This window comes from Ranitomeya imitator, chromosome 1 (genome assembly GCF_032444005.1).
Source record: "Ranitomeya imitator isolate aRanImi1 chromosome 1, aRanImi1.pri, whole genome shotgun sequence".
Lineage (NCBI taxonomy): Eukaryota > Metazoa > Chordata > Amphibia > Anura > Dendrobatidae > Ranitomeya > Ranitomeya imitator.
In genome coordinates this window covers 252,018,632-252,036,026 of record NC_091282.1, presented here as the reverse complement: position 1 = coordinate 252,036,026, position 17,395 = coordinate 252,018,632, and the positions used below count along the sequence as shown (strand labels likewise).

General features: G+C 47.0%; 1 protein-coding gene across 7 annotated transcripts in view; it reads left to right on the top strand.

Moving 5' to 3' along the window:
- The first annotated feature begins 3,196 nt into the window (after positions 1-3,196).
- The window catches only part of CLIP1 (CAP-Gly domain containing linker protein 1), a 145,767-nt gene continuing 131,568 nt past the window's right edge, over positions 3,197-17,395 (top strand). For 3 of the 7 annotated variants that reach the window (XM_069755593.1, XM_069755608.1, XM_069755588.1), the window contains exon 1: positions 3,218-3,325. The gene's annotated coding sequence lies outside the window, so the exon portion shown is untranslated. Of the gene's footprint in view, positions 3,326-17,395 lie in introns of all 7 variants that reach the window. The other 4 variants (XM_069755622.1, XM_069755615.1, XM_069755603.1 and 1 more) reach the window with 3 other exon arrangements.

Here is a 17,395-nt window from a genome sequence, read left to right as displayed (position 1 = left end):
TCTGTGGTGGAGGCTCCAGAGCACATATGAAGCGTCTACATGAGGCATCTGTGGTGGAGGCTCCAGAGCACATATGAATAGTCTACATGAGGCATCTGTGGTGGAGGCTCCAGAGCACATATGAATAGTCTACATGAGGCATCTGTGGTGGAGGCTCAAGAGCACATATGAATAGTCTACATGAGACACATCTGTGGTGGAGGCTCCAGAGCACATATGAATAGTCTACATGAGGCACATCTGTGGTGGAGGCTCCAGAGCACATATGAATAGTCTACATGAGGCACATCTGTGGTGGAGGCTCCAGAGCACATATGAATAGTCTACATGAGGCATCTGTGGTGGAGGCTCCAGAGCACATATGAAGCGTCTACATGAGGCATCTGTGGTGGAGGCTCCAGAGCACATATGAAGCATCTACATGAGGCATCTGTGGTGGAGGCTCCAGAGCACATATGAAGCGTCTACATGAGGCATCTGTGGTGGAGGCTCCAGAGCACATATGAATAGTCTACATGAGGCATCTGTGGTGGAGGCTCCAGAGCACATATGAAGCGTCTACATGAGGCATCTGTGGTGGAGGCTCCAGAGCACATATGAAGCGTCTACATGAGGCATCTGTGGTGGAGGCTCCAGAGCACATATGAATAGTCTACATGAGACATCTGTGGTGGAGGCTCCAGAGCACATATGAATAGTCTACATGAGACATCTGTGGTGGAGGCTCCAGAGCACATATGAATAGTCTACATGAGGCACATCTGTGGTGGAGGCTCCAGAGCACATATGAATAGTCTACATGAGGCACATCTGTGGTGGAGGCTCCAGAGCACATATGAATAGTCTACATGAGGCATCTGTGGTGGAGGCTCCAGTGCACATATGAATAGTCTACATGAGGCACATCGGTGGTGGAGGCTCCAGAGCACATATGAATAGTCTACATGAGACACATCTGTGGTGGAGGCTCCAGAGCACATATGAATAGTCTACATGAGGCACATCTGTGGTGGAGGCTCCAGAGCACATATGAATAGTCTACATGAGGCACATCTGTGGTGGAGGCTCCAGAGCACATATGAATAGTCTACATGAGGCACATCTGTGGTGGAGGCTCCAGAGCACATATGAATAGTCTACATGAGGCATCTGTGGTGGAGGCTCCAGAGCACATATGAATAGTCTACATGAGGCATCTGTGGTGGAGGCTCCAGAGCACATATGAATAGTCTACATGAGGCATCTGTGGTGGAGGCTCCAGAGCACATATGAATAGTCTACATGAGACACATCTGTGGTGGAGGCTCCAGAGCACATATGAATAGTCTACATGAGGCACATCTGTGGTGGAGGCTCCAGAGCACATATGAAGCGTCTACATGAGGCATCTGTGGTGGAGGCTCCAGAGCACATATGAACAGTCTACATGAGGCATCTGTGGTGGAGGCTCCAGAACACATATGAATAGTCTACATGAGGCATCTGTGGTGGAGGCTCCAGAGCACATATGAATAGTCTACATGAGACACATCTGTGGTGGAGGCTCCAGAGCACATATGAATAGTCTACATGAGGCATCTGTGGTGGAGGCTCCAGAGCACATATGAAGCGTCTACATGAGGCATCTGTGGTGGAGGCTCCAGAGCACATATGAATAGTCTACATGAGGCATCTGTGGTGGAGGCTCCAGAGCACATATGAATAGTCTACATGAGGCATCTGTGGTGGAGGCTCCAGAGCACATATGAATAGTCTACATGAGACACATCTGTGGTGGAGGCTCCAGAGCACATATGAATAGTCTACATGAGGCATCTGTGGTGGAGGCTCCAGAGCACATATGAATAGTCTACATGAGGCACATCTGTGGTGGAGGCTCCAGAGCACATATGAATAGTCTACATGAGGCACATCTGTGGTGGAGGCTCCAGAGCACATATGAATAGTCTACATGAGACACATCTGTGGTGGAGGCTCCAGAGCACATATGAATAGTCTACATGAGGCATCTGTGGTGGAGGCTCCAGAGCACATATGAATAGTCTACATGAGGCACATCTGTGGTGGAGGCTCCAGAGCACATATGAATAGTCTACATGAGGCACATCTGTGGTGGAGGCTCCAGAGCACATATGAATAGTCTACATGAGGCACATCTGTGGTGGAGGCTCCAGAGCACATATGAATAGTCTACATGAGGCACATCTGTGGTGGAGGCTCCAGAGCACATATGAATACTCTACATGAGACATCTGTGGTGGAGGCTCCAGAGCACATATGAATAGTCTACATGAGGCACATCTGTGGTGGAGGCTCCAGAGCACATATGAATAGTCTACATGAGGCACATCTGTGGTGGAGGCTCCAGAGCACATATGAATAGTCTACATGAGGCACATCTGTGGTGGAGGCTCCAGAGCACATATGAATAGTCTACATGAGGCACATCTGTGGTGGAGGCTCCAGAGCACATATGAATAGTCTACATGAGACATCGGTGGTGGAGGCTCCAGAGCACATATTAATAGTCTACATGAGACACCTCTGTGGTGGAGGCTCCAGAGCACATATGAATAGTCTACATGAGACATCTGTGGTGGAGGCTCCAGAGCACATATGAAGCGTCTACATGAGGCATCTGTGGTGGAGGCTCCAGAGCACATATGAAGCGTCTACATGAGGCATCTGTGGTGGAGGCTCCAGAGCACATATGAAGCGTCTACATGAGGCATCTGTGGTGGAGGCTCCAGAGCACATATGAATAGTCTACATGAGGCATCTGTGGTGGAGGCTCCAGAGCACATATGAAGCGTCTACATGAGGCATCTGTGGTGGAGGCTCCAGAGCACATATGAAGCGTCTACATGAGGCATCTGTGGTGGAGGCTCCAGAGCACATATGAATAGTCTACATGAGGCACGTCTGTGGTGGAGGCTCCAGAGCACATATGAATAGTCTACATGAGGCACGTCTGGGTGAAATCCTAGGAGACCGGAGCTGGTTCATCAGCTTCCTGAGCAGAAAGTTGCAGGACTCCTCATTGCACCATCAGGTGCCCGTCCTGTCCACCCTCACACCGTGACCACACAAGCCGCCTGTACCGGCCGCACTACCCCGAGTCCTTCCCGGTGTACGCTCCACCTCCGCCCACACCAGTCACACGGAGCCGTCTCGGTTCCCATCACCAATCCCCGGCGCCCAATGACGTCACGTGCCCCGCCCCTCGCCTGCTGACACAGAGGCTCGCCTCGCGCTGCCCAGCTGGTAACTGTGTGAGGTGAGCGCGCAGCGGCGGCGTGTGACGGGGGACCCGACCGGGGAGACGGTGAGTGGCCGCCTTGTCTTTTCGCCTCTGCACAGCTCGCTAGGTCCTGGAGGCTCAGCTGCCTCCTCCGCTCCGGGGCTAGGAGGACAGGCCATATATTACCGCACACCCAGAGTGCACCGCGGTACCGGAGCCCTGTCACCTACAGACACCTCCTTCTCCCGCCTGTATCATGGCGGTCATAGCGCAGACACCAGTGGGGGCACACACCGCACGTCACGGGAAGCGCTGGCAACAGACCTGCTTACCTGGCCGAGGCCCGGGCGTACGTTAGTGGGATCGGTGGTGTGGCTCTCCAGCTCCCGGCATGCCCGGCCAGAATGCTAGGAGTTGTAGTCCTGCCACTGCCTGCAGCCCTGGAATAAGCCGTGGTGTGTGCGCAGGATGACACGTTTCCTATCATGTCACTTTCCCTTCCTGTTGTGCTGATTTTGACACAAGTGTTTCCATCATTAATGCTGGGAGCTTTCTTGATTCCCTGATGCCGGATTTATAGTAGGATTTTACATGACTGGAAACTGTGGACCCCGGGATGGAGGTAGAAGAGATATTCAGTCTGTATAGCCGGGGAGTCTGACCTCGGGCACCTTCAGATAGGGACCATATAAGTAGATGCCTTATAGGGGTTGTCCAAATCTGAGAATATGACTGCAGTTTCTACAGCTCCACTTTCTGCTCATGCTTGACCTGGGATAGCATTTCCTATGTGTGAAGAGGGCTGTCTGGCTGGCTCATGTCAATGTGTGTGTGAAGGGGGCTGTCTGACTGGTTGGCTCATCTCAATGTGTGTGTAGGGGACTGACTGGCTCATCTCGATGTGTGTGTGAAGGGGGCTGGCTGACTGGCTGGCTCATCTCAATATGTGTGTGTCTCTAGGGGGCTGACTGACTGGCTCATCTCAATGTTTGTGTGTCTGTAGGGGACTGACTGGCTCATCTCGATGTGCGTGTGAAGGGGGCTGTCTGAATGGCTCATCTCGATGTGCGTGTGAAGGGGGCTGTCTGACTGGCTCATCTCAATGTGCGTGTGAAGGGGGCTGTCTGAATGGCTCATCTCGATGTGCGTGTGAAGGGGGCTGTCTGACTGGCTCATCTCGATGTGCGTGTGAAGGGGGCTGTCTGACTGGCTCATCTCGATGTGCGTGTGAAGGGGGCTGTCTGACTGGCTCATCTCGATGTGTGTGTGAAGGGGGCAGTCTGACTGGCTTATCTCGGTGTGTGTGTGAAGGGGGCTGTCTGGCTCATCTCGATGTGTGTGTGAAAGGGGCTGTCTGACTGGCTCATCTCGGTGTGTGTGTGTGAAGGGGGCTGTCTGGCTCATCTCGGTGTGTGTGTGTGAAGGGGGCTGTCTGGCTCATCTCGGTGTGTGTGTGTGAAGGGGGCTGTCTGACTGGCTCATCTCGATGTGTGTGTGTGAAGGGGGCTGTCTGACTGGCTCATCTCGATGTGTGTGTGTGTGAAGGGGGCTGTCTGACTGGCTCATCTCGATGTGTGTGTGTGTGAAGGGGGCTGTCTGACTGGCTCATCTCGATGTGTGTGTGTGTGAAGGGGGCTGTCTGACTGGCTCATCTCGGTGTGTGTGTGTGAAGGGGGCTGTCTGACTGGCTCATTTCAGTACTTACACCATTAACCCCTTTCTCACTTCGGCTGATACAGGTTAAGGGCCTGGCTTACTTGTTGAAATATGACAGTGAGCCAGTGCCCTCCACACATAGCAATCATAATGCGCCAACACAGGAAAATGTTTCCCATGCCAAGTACAGTTGAAAAGTGGCGGAGCCGGCACCACTGAGAGTCCTTTTTCAGATGTTTGTTTTTCTTATGCACGTGTTAAATCCATGTTTTTCACTGATAGTACTTTAGGGATATTTATCATGTGTGTGAAATAATTATGGAGATATGTTTTGTTTTTGATCTGAGTTATTGATGAAAATCTAAAGGAATCCGTCGGCGGATTTCGTCATTTGACGGATCCAGCGCGATAGGCTTCCATTGTAGCAGTCGACGGATCCGGCGCTGTCCGTTTTTTTTTGCTGGAGACAAAAGAACATAACTTTGTAAGTTTTTTTTTTTTTCCCGCCACCGGATCAACAATTTTCACCGGCGAATGGCGGATGAAACGTGTGGCCATCCGCTGCAATCCGTCACTAATACAAGTCTGTGGGGAAAAAACTGATCCGTTTTTTTCAAAATTCACTGGATTGAGACTGACTGCAAAAAACTGATGTGTGAAAGCATCCTTAGGCTACTTTCACACAAGTCCGTCGGTACGGGCCGTCGCAAACCGTCGGCCCGACGTACCAACGGACAGTGTGTTAATGTAACACAACATGGGCAGCGGATGCAGTTTTACAACGCATCCGCTGCCCGTTGTGAGTTTTGGGGAGGAGGGGGCGGAGTTTCGGGCCACGCATGCGCGGTCGAAAATGCCGGACCCGAAGCACAAAAAAATGTTACATGTAACGTTTTTTTGTGCCGACGGTCTGCCAAAACACGACTCATCCGTCGTACGACGGATGCGATGTGTGGCCATACGTCGCAATGTGTCGCTAATGCAAGTCTATGGAGAAAAAAAACGCATCCTGCGGGCAACTTTGCAGGATGTGTTTTTTCTCCAAAACGACTCATTGCGATGTCCGTCACACGACGCTAGTGTGAAAGTAGCCTTAGTCTTGCACATTGCATCACTAAGGCTACTTTCACACTTCTGTTTTTTTTAATCGATCACAATGCGTCGGCGCGACGTATCGACTGATGCATCAAAAATAGTGAAAAACGGATGCAACGCATCGAGTATTTCGACGGATCCGCTAGACAGTTCCGGAGAAAAACTGGATCCGTTTTGTCCGTTTTTACCATCCATTTTTTTGACGGATCCGTTTTCCATGCCTAAAAATGGGAGTCTCCCAAATGTGATTGGCTACTGGAAAATAGGGAAACCTATATATTGACTGGCTGGCTGTCTTCAGGCTGGCAGGAGTCTTGCTGGCACATTTGGGGGTGATGCCCCAGGCCAGGTTTATATAGATTTGGGGCCTGTCTGGCCAATTGGCTACAAATTCCTAATTCTGAGCATGCTCAGTGTAAAGAAAAAAAAAACTGATTCCAGCGCTGGATTCCGTAATTCGACGTGTCACGACGGATCCTGCATCCATAGGCTTCCATTCTAGTCAACGATGTATGCCGCGACACGTTTTCCCGACGGAGACAAAAAAGTTACATTGAACGTTTTTTCCAGACGACGGTCCGCCAAAACAAGACGGATCCGTCACACGACGGATGCGACGTGTGGCCATCCATCGCGATCCGTCGCTGATACAAGTCTATGGGAAAAAAACAGATCCTGCGGGCACATTTGCAGGATCCGTTTTTTTTCCCAAAACGACGCATTGCAACGGATCTGAAAAGATGCACTTGGGACACTTCACATGCTACAAAGGACATGACAGGTTCCCATTAAAGGAGTTGTCCAGCAGTCATCCCAGGGAGGTGATAAAAATGTGAAAAATAAATAAAATTGATACCTATGTACCAATACCATTCCTTGGTATAAACTGATACTACTTGCTTAGCTCAGCCAAAATGTGAACACTGCAGGCAATCAACCGCTGCGGCGCTCTGCCACTCTGGATGTTGATGGCTGTCAATCAAGTTTTTTTTTTTTTTTTTTTAACCTATCTGTCATGTACATCCATGCGCAGATTGGTCAAGATTTTTTTTTATAGTGCAGAGAGGGGAGAAATCTATGTAGTTGCACGGAGTCGTGGTAAATGGGAGCCATTGCTACCATAAAAAAATACTACTCATTGTCAGATTACATTTCAAAGATAGTGCTAATCCATCAGAGATATTGGCTTTGCTTTAGAGACATATAGCGTGATGACTTGGTGACTGTGCCCATGCTATGTGCTGCCTGACATTGTTACCTTTAGAAAGATGCATCCTCTTTATATGTATTGTAAACATTACTGCACTTTGGGACTGTAAGGCTATGGTCACACGTTGCGTTTTGATGCATTTTTTTCCCGCGTTCAAAACCCGCTCCTTTGGCAGTAAGAAAGTTGCTTAAAAAAACCAGGTTTTACTTAGTTTTCGCTACTTTTTTTCTGCGCTATAGTCATGATACATTTCTCTTGTGCATGCTGATGTTTTTTTCACAGGGTCTGCTCTAAAACCCACCCGAAAAAGCACTCCAAAAATGATAAAAAGAAAGCTCATATGCATTTATATGTAATAAAAGAGAGTTGCTGTTAATATGTTCAGTCATTTAACTTAATAACAAAATAATTTTTTTACTTAATAACTGCTTCTGGTTTCCAAAGACTAAGTGGTTTAAAAGAAGTGAACTGACCATTTTTAAGGTTATGTGCACATGTTGCGGATTTGGCTGCGGATCCCCAGCGGATTTGGCCCTGCGGATTCACAGCAGTTTTCCATGCCTTGTACAGTACCATGTAAACCTATGGAAAACCAAATTCACAGTGCACATGCTGCGGAAAAGTTTGCGGTTTATTTTCTACAGCATGCTAATTCTTTGTGCAGATTCCACAGCGTTTTACACCTATTCCATTATAGGAATCCGCAGGTGTAAAAACGCAGGCAAAATCCACGGGGAATCTGTGGGTAAAACGCAGGGCGTTTTACCTGCGGATTCTGCAGAATCCGTGCAGAAAAATCCGCAATGGAATCCACAATGTCTGCACATACCCTTAAGGGTTTCCTGTTCTGAAGGCTCTCTATACTTTACAATAAAAATCAATGGCAGGGTCAGAAGATGGCGGGCGTCTGAGAGCTAGTGGGCTCTTCATTGAACAGGTGGTCCACAACTTACACAGATTTAATCCTAATTGTCTATTTAGTGTAATAATCTAATTGTTTTTCTAATATACTTTAAAAATGTCTGGTATCTACTGGGCTGGTATCTACACTTCCTGTTTGTCGGCTTATCACCTTCCAGTGCACACAGACAGTGCACTCTTTCCAGCTTGTCACTTAAGGTACCGTAACATTTAGCTACGCTGCAGCGATATAGACAACGATGCCGTTCGCTGCAGCGTCGCTGTTTAGATCGCTAGGAGACGTCAAACACTGTAACAGCAGAACGATACAGGAGCGATCCAGTGACGTACTTATCGTTCTCGCTGGTTGTTCGCTCCATGTAAAACATTGCTGGCATCGTTGCTTTTTCTGTCAAACATGACGAATCTCTCCGACCTGACGACCAAATAAAGTTCCGGACTTCTAGCAACGACCAGCGATGTCACAGCGGGATCCAGTTCGCTGCTGCGTGTCAAACACAACGAGATCGCTATCCAGGATGCTGCAACATCACGGATCGTTGTCGTTCTCGTTGGTAAGTTGCTCAGTGTGAAGGTACCTTTATCACTGCTAGTTAGGGTGCACACTGACTGTGCATTGAGGCCATGTGCACACGTACAGTATTTTTCGCGTTTTTTTCGCTATAAAACACGAAAAAAAGAATAGTGCACAGTGAAAAGATCCTACTGAGCTTAGGTCGAAATTGACAACAAACGCATGCACTGTAGAGCACAGACTAGCCCAGCCACTGAAACGTCCCGTTTTGAGTATCCCAGCATGCAGTGGGGGCTCTCAAACAAAGCTTCATCAAACACAGTCGGGAAAAAGAAAAGCAGTTTGAGTGGAGAGGGAATTGCAGGCATTTCGGATTAAATCAGTGTTAATTTTGGACCATCCCTTTAATGAAGGAGTCTGAAAAATGGCATTAAAAAAAAGACAATATTAAAACGCTGGAAAATGGTCCTCAGCCTGCCCCCAAAACTGTTATGTGCTCATACACTTTCGCTAATTGTTCCTCTCAACCCCCATACACATGCAATTCACCGAGAAGCAGCACTAAATAACCAAATAAATCCAATACACAATAAAACGTAACATTTACTATTGATAAGGATAAAAAATGACAACATTCACGACCTAAAAAAGGTCCAATGTTTGGCTGAAAAAAGATACAGGGTGCACTCAGTCCCTAATATACTGACTATCTATGCCCTACCTTGCAGCGGAGGCTGGCACCCTATAAATCCTGCGCAATGGCGCCCCCGCTCAACATAGACTCGCCCTGACTCACCCTGAACAACCCTCAAGTGTGGGGAAAAATAGACAAACAGCAGACCATACAGACAGACAAACAAATGAAATTGACCAGTGTGCTATATAGTAGGGGCACAGAATAACGATAAAGTGCAAATGTGCTGTAATAGATTTTCAATAGCGCACACTCAACATATAATTGCACATATCTCCATTTGGCCTATAGCCTATTGCACTGTACCTAGATGCGCACTGCCTGCTTGCGGGGGTTGGCACCCTATATATCCTGCACAATTGGCGCCCCCGCTCCCGTCGTCTGGCCCTAGTAAGCCCTAGTAATATACATAAATCCCCAGTATCTTAGATAATACATAAACACAACACAATAAATATGCTCATTTTAGTATGTTCATATCGACGTGTTTCTCCGAGGTCGGTTCATCAGGAGACATACTAGAAAAATCACTTATCTGAATGAAGGGTAAGAAGTTAAGTCACTTCAGTGGAAGTGTGCGATGCAGTAGTGGGGAACAATGTCCATCCCTGACCACAAGTTCCAATCAGCCATACACATGCACCCTCTTTTTCATGTACTTGTGTTCCCTATCTGGAAAAGGTAATGGAAGTGGCTTATCTGCTGTGAGGATAATGGATACAATAGCCCCTTCCTTCTCTTCACTGACATTTGATGTCTGGACATTCCCACATATACTAGATGGTTGGTGGGATTTCCAACGTTAATCTAAATAGTTATTAGCTGAGCTTTGTCGTGTCTGTAATTTGCTGTTTGTATACTTTCAATACTAGTCTCCTCTGACTACTGGGTTACGGCATTGTTTGCCTTTCTAAATACATTTGGCTACTCATCCAGATGAATCACATGTTGTCTTGTGTAACGTGGCTATGAATAACTCTCACAGGGGCTTGAATGACTTGATATACTATAATGTTTCGCACCTCTTATGTCCTTAGTTTCCAGTTGTCATTACAAATCATGTTTTTAATTATAAGTTCATTAGTGCAGTAATCGCAGACTTGATGTTTTTATTCCCCCCAAAACCCAGCATGGGTTAAGTTTAGCGGTTTTCTTTTTCATGTACCGTATGTTTTTGGTTGTGGTTTTTTTTCTCTGTAGAAAAAAAAAATGAGGAAAAAAACGTTTGTATAAAAATACTAAACACATAAAATAGTTTGTGGTAAAATAAAAACCAAGGCCTTAGGGTATATTCATAAAGAGTTTTTCACAGATATTTTGGGCTCAGATTACTCCACCGGTAATCTGACTGAACATCCTTTTTTTTTTTGGCCACAGTCAGCTTTTGTAAACTAGAGATTCCAAAGGAAAATCACATTTGTATTGTATGGAGCGAGTTTTTTTTTTTTTTGTTTGGTCACCTCTGGTGAAATCTTTGCGCTGTCCATGCAGAGCATTTAAATAATGATGCATTCCTTTGCAGCCTTTAATTATATTGTTTTATTTGAAAACTATATTCTAATGATGTGATTAATGTTAATCAAGGAGAGGTTAGAATATCTCCTGTTATGACATTGCACTAGTTATAAGTACCCTGAGCACTCCGAAGATAATGTTTTATTCTTCTCTCTTGCCTTAATTGAAAGCAGACGTCTGCACTACAGACAGTTTCATGCTGCCAATCTATTATTTTCCAAGGGTGAGGCACAATGTATTCATTAACTTTTATTGCTGACTGCACGCCCTTTATAGCATCCTTTTGTAGCATTACTTGAAAGTTTTGTTTTCTTACCTGTAGCTGAGCTTCTATGGTACTCCCAAGCAAAACCCGGCTGTGCTAGCTCAGCAGGAACCACCTAGGCCTACGGCACTCTGTAGAACTTGCTTCTATGCTCTTTCACGTATCACTGTAACGCTATTATAAGTGTTCTAAAACTGAGAGATTAAAGAGAGAGTTTAATATTCTAAAAAAAAAGTAATTAGTGTTCCTACCATCTGTAATGATTTTTTTTTTAAATACCGTATGTTATACAGACATAAAGGGAACCTGTCACCATTTTTTTTTGTCCTGTGTCAATTAAAACTATGACCTTAATCAACGTCTGTGCTGCAGTCCATCAATGGTCATATAACCCCCTGAGTCCCCCTGTATGCCTCCCAAAAATCCTTTTGAAGTTCTCCCGTTTTGTATGTTAATCCTTTTTGTCCGGTCCAATGGGTGTGGTTTTTGTAGTCTCCATCCCTCATCCTGGCTGCTGATATCCGTCCTCCTGCTGTAATTGACGTGGATGACGCCTTCTGCGTCATCCTCATAGCCGCGCGAAATCGCGCACCTATGCAGACAAATTGCCGTCTCGCGTGTGCTCACTATGCTTTGCCCTAAATCATAACGGCACATGCACACTTATTTTTTCAGCTCTGCCCGCAATGGTGCAGTGCCTAGTGCAAACTATTCTAGGAAAATCTGCACCTCAGGAGGCAAGTAGTGCTCCGTCCCTCCCGAGTCTCACCGTGTTCCATCCCTCCCGAGTCTCACCGTGTGACTAAGCAATACTGTACAGCCACATATAGGGTAGTTCTACATTAAGCAGAAATTGTTGGACACCTTTTTGTGCCATTTTTACCCATTTCCCAGTGTGAAAATGTAAAAATCCGGGGCTACAGCAAAATTTTGGTGGTAAAAATGTATTTTTTTCTTCCCTGCCCAATGGTATAAAATTCTATGACACACCTGTGGTGTCAATATGGTCATTGCACCCCTAGATTAATTGGGAGGTGTAGTTTGTAAAATGGTGTCACTTATGGGGGTCCTGTTGTGGCATTCAGGGGCTCTTCCAATGTGACATGGCACCTTCAAACCTGTCCAGCAAAATCTGAACTCCAATATGGCACTTCTTCCCTTCTGAGCTTTTGCACTGTGCCTCAAAAGTAGTTTTTGACCACACAAGGGGGTATCAAGGTACTCAAGACAAAATTGCACAGCAAATTTTGATGTCTATATTTCTCCTTCCAGCCTTGTGAAAATGAAAAAAAAAAATGGGGGCTAAAACAACATTTTTGTGGGAGAAATATATATATTTTTTTTTATTTTCACAGATAAACATTAAAATTCTGTGAAGCACTTAGTTTCAAAGTGCTCACCACACATCGGGATAAATTCCTTGAGTGGTCTAGGTTCCAAAATGGGGTGACTTGTGGGCATTTCCCACTGTTTAGGCACATCTGGGGTTCTCCAAACGCAACATGGCACCCACAAAACATGCCATCACAATCTTTGGTCGAAAACCTCACTCCATCAATTCTGAGCCCTGCCATGCCCTCAGACAGTAGTTTTCCTCCACATATGGAGTATCTGCGTACTCAAGAAAAATTGACCAACAAATTTTGGGGTCCATTTTCTCCTGTTAGGCTTGTAAAAATAAAACATTTGGAGCTAGAACATTTTTGTGTGAAAAATTAGATTTTTTTTTACATTTTTATTTTCATGGCTGTGAAGGATGGCACTGGAGAGATAATGCCTTATCCCACTGCTGCCACCACGTGATGAACCCGCACCTTACCACCCCGTCTGACGTCACTATTACGTCAGAGAGATCACGTGGTACGGTCTCCTCACTTGCACCAACGTGACATTCTGCACCCTCTGGAGACATGTATTTGTCAGCTTGGCACAGTTATACACAAACACCTCCCTGTCCACACGGGCCCAGGGAGTCATGACGAGTGAGTGAAGGTGGCCCACGCAGCTTCTGAAGTGGCACCAAACTAACTCACAAATCCTGACAGGCTGAGAGGCCCCTTTCACTAGCACCAGTGAAACAGAGCCCTGCCAGCCCGGTAGGACTGCCATCAGTTCCTCTTTAGATATAAGCCTTGTTTGTTAACAGGATTATATTGGGCCAGAGACTAGCCCCGGAAGCATGTGAAGTTAAAACTGAGTACACAGACTTGTGGATTCATGGATTGAGATAAGAGCCCAAGGTTAAATTATATATTTCATCGCCTTAAAAGGCACAATAGACAATACTCTATATACACAATGGTTATACATATACAATGGTCAGATATGCAAATACTGCAGGTAGTCTAAAAATATAAGCAGATGAACATGTCAAATTCCCGTTTGATCGACCATGTGTGCTTGGCCGCATGGGGCTGCCAGCTGGTTCCCGTTCCTTCCAGCACGTTACTCAACGTGGCAACCCCTTTAGAAGTGAAAAGTAAGCATGACAAAGAGAGGACATGACCTTACACAAGCCTTTATCCCCTTGGTTGATCACACCCTTTAATGCCTTTGGGATGGTCCTTATCCCCCCTCCTCTGGGGGGTTGTAGCTAAATCTCCCAAAATTAATGAAAGATCATACCATATATACTCGTGTAGAAGCTGAGATTTTCAGCCCATTTTTGGGGGCTGAAAGTCCCCCTCTAGGCTTATACTTGAGTCATACCCAGGGGTCGGCAAGAGAGGGGGGGAGCGGGGGCTGTCTAATTATGCTCACCTGCTCCTGGCGCGGTCCCTGGCTCCCCGGCGCCCCAGCTTCTTCCTGTACTGAGTGGTCACATGGTACCGCTCATTACAGTAATGAATATGCTGATCCACCTCCCATAGGGGTGGAGCCGCATTTTAATTACTGTAATGAGGTGTAACGGTGACCGCTCAGTACAGGAAGAAGCTGCTGCGCCAGGGACTGCACAGCGCCAGGAGTAGGTGAGTATAACGGCGAGGGGAGCGCAGAGCTGCGCGATATTCACCTGCTCCTCGTTCCGGGCGCCGCTCCGTCTTCAGCGTCTTCTGCAGTGACGCTGAGGTCAAAGGGCGCAATGACGTGGCTAGTGTGCGCCCTCTTCCTGAACATCAGTGCAAAAGACGCTGAAGATGGAGCGGCGCCGGAACGAAGTCAGGTGAATACTGAAAGTACCCGGCGCCTGAGCGACGGAGAGGTGAGTATGTGATTTTTTTTTTTTTTTTGTTTTGTTTTTGTTTTATTGCAGCAACAGCAAATGGGGCAAGTGTCTGTATGGAGCATCTTATGGGGCCATAACGTTTGTGCAGCACTACATAGGGCAAGTGTCTGTATGGGGCCATAATCAACGTTTGTGCAGTACTATATGGGGCAAATATCTTTATGGAGCATCTTATAGGGCCATAATTAACATTTGTGCAGCATTATATTGGGCAAATGTGTCTATGGAGCATCTTATGGGGCCATTATTAACCTTTATGCAGGATTATATGGGGCATATTTTAATATGGAGCATCTTATGGGGCCATTATAAACTTTATGGAGCATTATTTGGGGCTCCTGATTTAATATGGATATTCAAAAACACTTAACCTACTGATGTCTCAATTAATTTTACTTTTATTGGTATCTATTTTTACTTTTGACATTTACCGGTAGCTGCTGCCTAGGATTATATTCGAGTCATTAAGTTTTACCAGTTTTTTGTGGCAAAATTAGGGGGGTCGGCTTATACTCGGGTCGGCTTATACTCGAGTATATACGGTAACTTCCCAACAAAAGGTCATGGGGCGCTGTTCTGGCACCATCTGATACGGCCAGGTCCCCGTTATGCTTGGAGACCAAACATGTCTTTCCTACCTGCCTTCTACTAGCTATTCTGTGTAACTCTCCACTCTGGTGTTCTAGGACAGATCGAGACCCTGGAAGGCATTCAGACCGTTCCAGAGATCTCAAAAATGTAATTGCTGTGTTGCTAGGACGTATTATAGCTTCATAATCTCCTTTAAACTCCTTATGAAATCCTATGTCTGACTGGAAGAAGTTTGAATGAAGCAGTTAAGGTACCGTCACACTAAGCGACGCTGCAGCGATACCGACAACTATGTCGATCGCTGCAGCGTCGCTGGAGAGCTGTCACACAGACAGCTCTCCAGCGACCAACGATCCCAAAGTCCCCGCGTAACCAGGGTAAACATCGGGTTACTAAGCGCAGGGCCGCGCTTAGTAACCCGATGTTTACCCTGGTTACCAGCGTAAACGTAAAAAAAACAAACACTACATACTTACCTTCCGTGTCTGTCCTCCGGCGCTGTGCTTTCCTCTGCACTGTCAGCGCCGGCCAGCCAGAAAGCAGAGCGGTGACGTCACCGCTGTGCTTTCCGGCTGTCCGGCGCTCACAGCCAGTGCAGGGCAGCAGAGTTCCGGGGACAGACACGGAAGGTAAGTATGTAGTGTTTTTTTTTTTTTTTAAGTTTACGCTGGTAACCAGGGTAAACATCGGGTTACTAAGCGCGGCCCTGCGCTTAGTAACCCGATGTTTACCCTGGTTACCAGTAAAGACATCGCTGGATCGGCGTCACACATGCAGACTCAGCGATGTCTGCGGGAGGTCCAGCGACAAAATAAAGTTTTGGACTTTCCCCAGCGACCAACGATCTCCCAGCAGGGGCCTGATCGTTGGTCGCTATCACACATAACGATTTCCTTAACGATATCGTTGCTACGTCACAAAAAGCAACAATATCGTTAACGATATCGTTATGTGTGACGGTACCTTTACACAGCGTGGGTGTCACAGGTAGTCCTCCTGTATGAGCCTGGATACTATCTGGTGGAGCTGGATCACCTGCTGAGCCAGGTGTGCTCAGCACACATCTTGATAAGTAAGCAGACGGGTCTAGTTTCCAAAATGGCATCACTTGTGGGGGTTTCTACTATTTAGGCACATCAGGGCATTTCAAAACGTGACATGGCATTCGCTAATTATTCCAGCAAATTTTGCATTCAAAAAGTCAAATGTCCCTCTATCCCTTTTGTACCCTGCCGTGCGCCCAAAACAGTACTTTTCCCACTTATTGGGTATCAGCGTGCTCAGTAGAAATTGCTCAACAATTTTTGAGGTCCATTTTCTCCTGTTACCTTTGTGAAAATAAAACAAAAATTGGGTCTGAATGAAAATTTTTGTGAAAAAATTAAATGGTATTTTTTTTCCTTCCACATTGATTTAATTCCTGTGAAGCACCTGAAGGGTTATTAAACTTCTTGAATGTCGTTTTTAGCACCTTGAGGGGTACAATTTTTACAATAGGGTCACTTTTGAGCATTTATTCGGACTCCCATGACAGCACCACGAGAGAGGGGATCCGCCCCTTAGGAACAGGAAACCCACAGATCCAAAAGGGCGGCACCTCTCCCACGTATCAGTTGGCTTCTTGTTCCTAAAGGGACGGGATCCTACAGAATTTACAAAAGGATCCCAGACCGGCCGGCCGACTCATGTAGCGGGGGGGTCTCCTACCTCGGCCGGTGCGGAGATCCTGGATATGTCACGGTGGTCCTGGCAGGGCTGCACGGCGGTGACATTTCGGCAGGGAGCAGTTGCCGGTGGTGTCCTGTCTCTGAGACCAGCGCTAGGTGAGTATGTGCCCTGGGTCTCCTCCCGGTAGGATGGTGTGGCTGGGGGCTCGGTCTGCAGCGGCTGCGACATTTGGTGGCGCCACCCAGTGTTCTGCGGGTTAGCCCGGCGTCCCACGCTGCTCTAGGCGCTGACAGGAAGCGCTGGGAGCTGGGGTGACGTCGGGGGCAGAGCCGGCAGTCACTTCCGGGTTTTCGGGGTCCCGCACATGCGCGGTGCATCCAAGATGGCGGCGCCCACCGGTAATTGCACGCCGCTTTGTCAGACCCCGGAGACTACCTCCTGCACCTAGGGGGAGGCGGGCAGCAAATCAGGGGAGCGCTTGTCATATCTTCTGACCGGAGGAGGGGTTATATAACGAACTCTGGATCGTGTTTCCTTGCTTCTGGCCTCATATTGTGAGCATGGAGGACGAGCAGGAACAGCAGCCTCAGCTGATGGAAGAGGTATCTCAGAAGCCCAAAGGAAAGGAACGCGACAGGAGTAGTGTTCTAAAAATGTCCTTATAGAGGTTCCATCTGATAGAGGAAAGGGATTTTATTCTCCCCTTTTCTTATTCAGAAGCCTGATAAGACTTATAGGACCATTATAAATCTCAGACCTCTTAAGTTACCTGGTTAAACATACCTTTAAGATGGAGTCA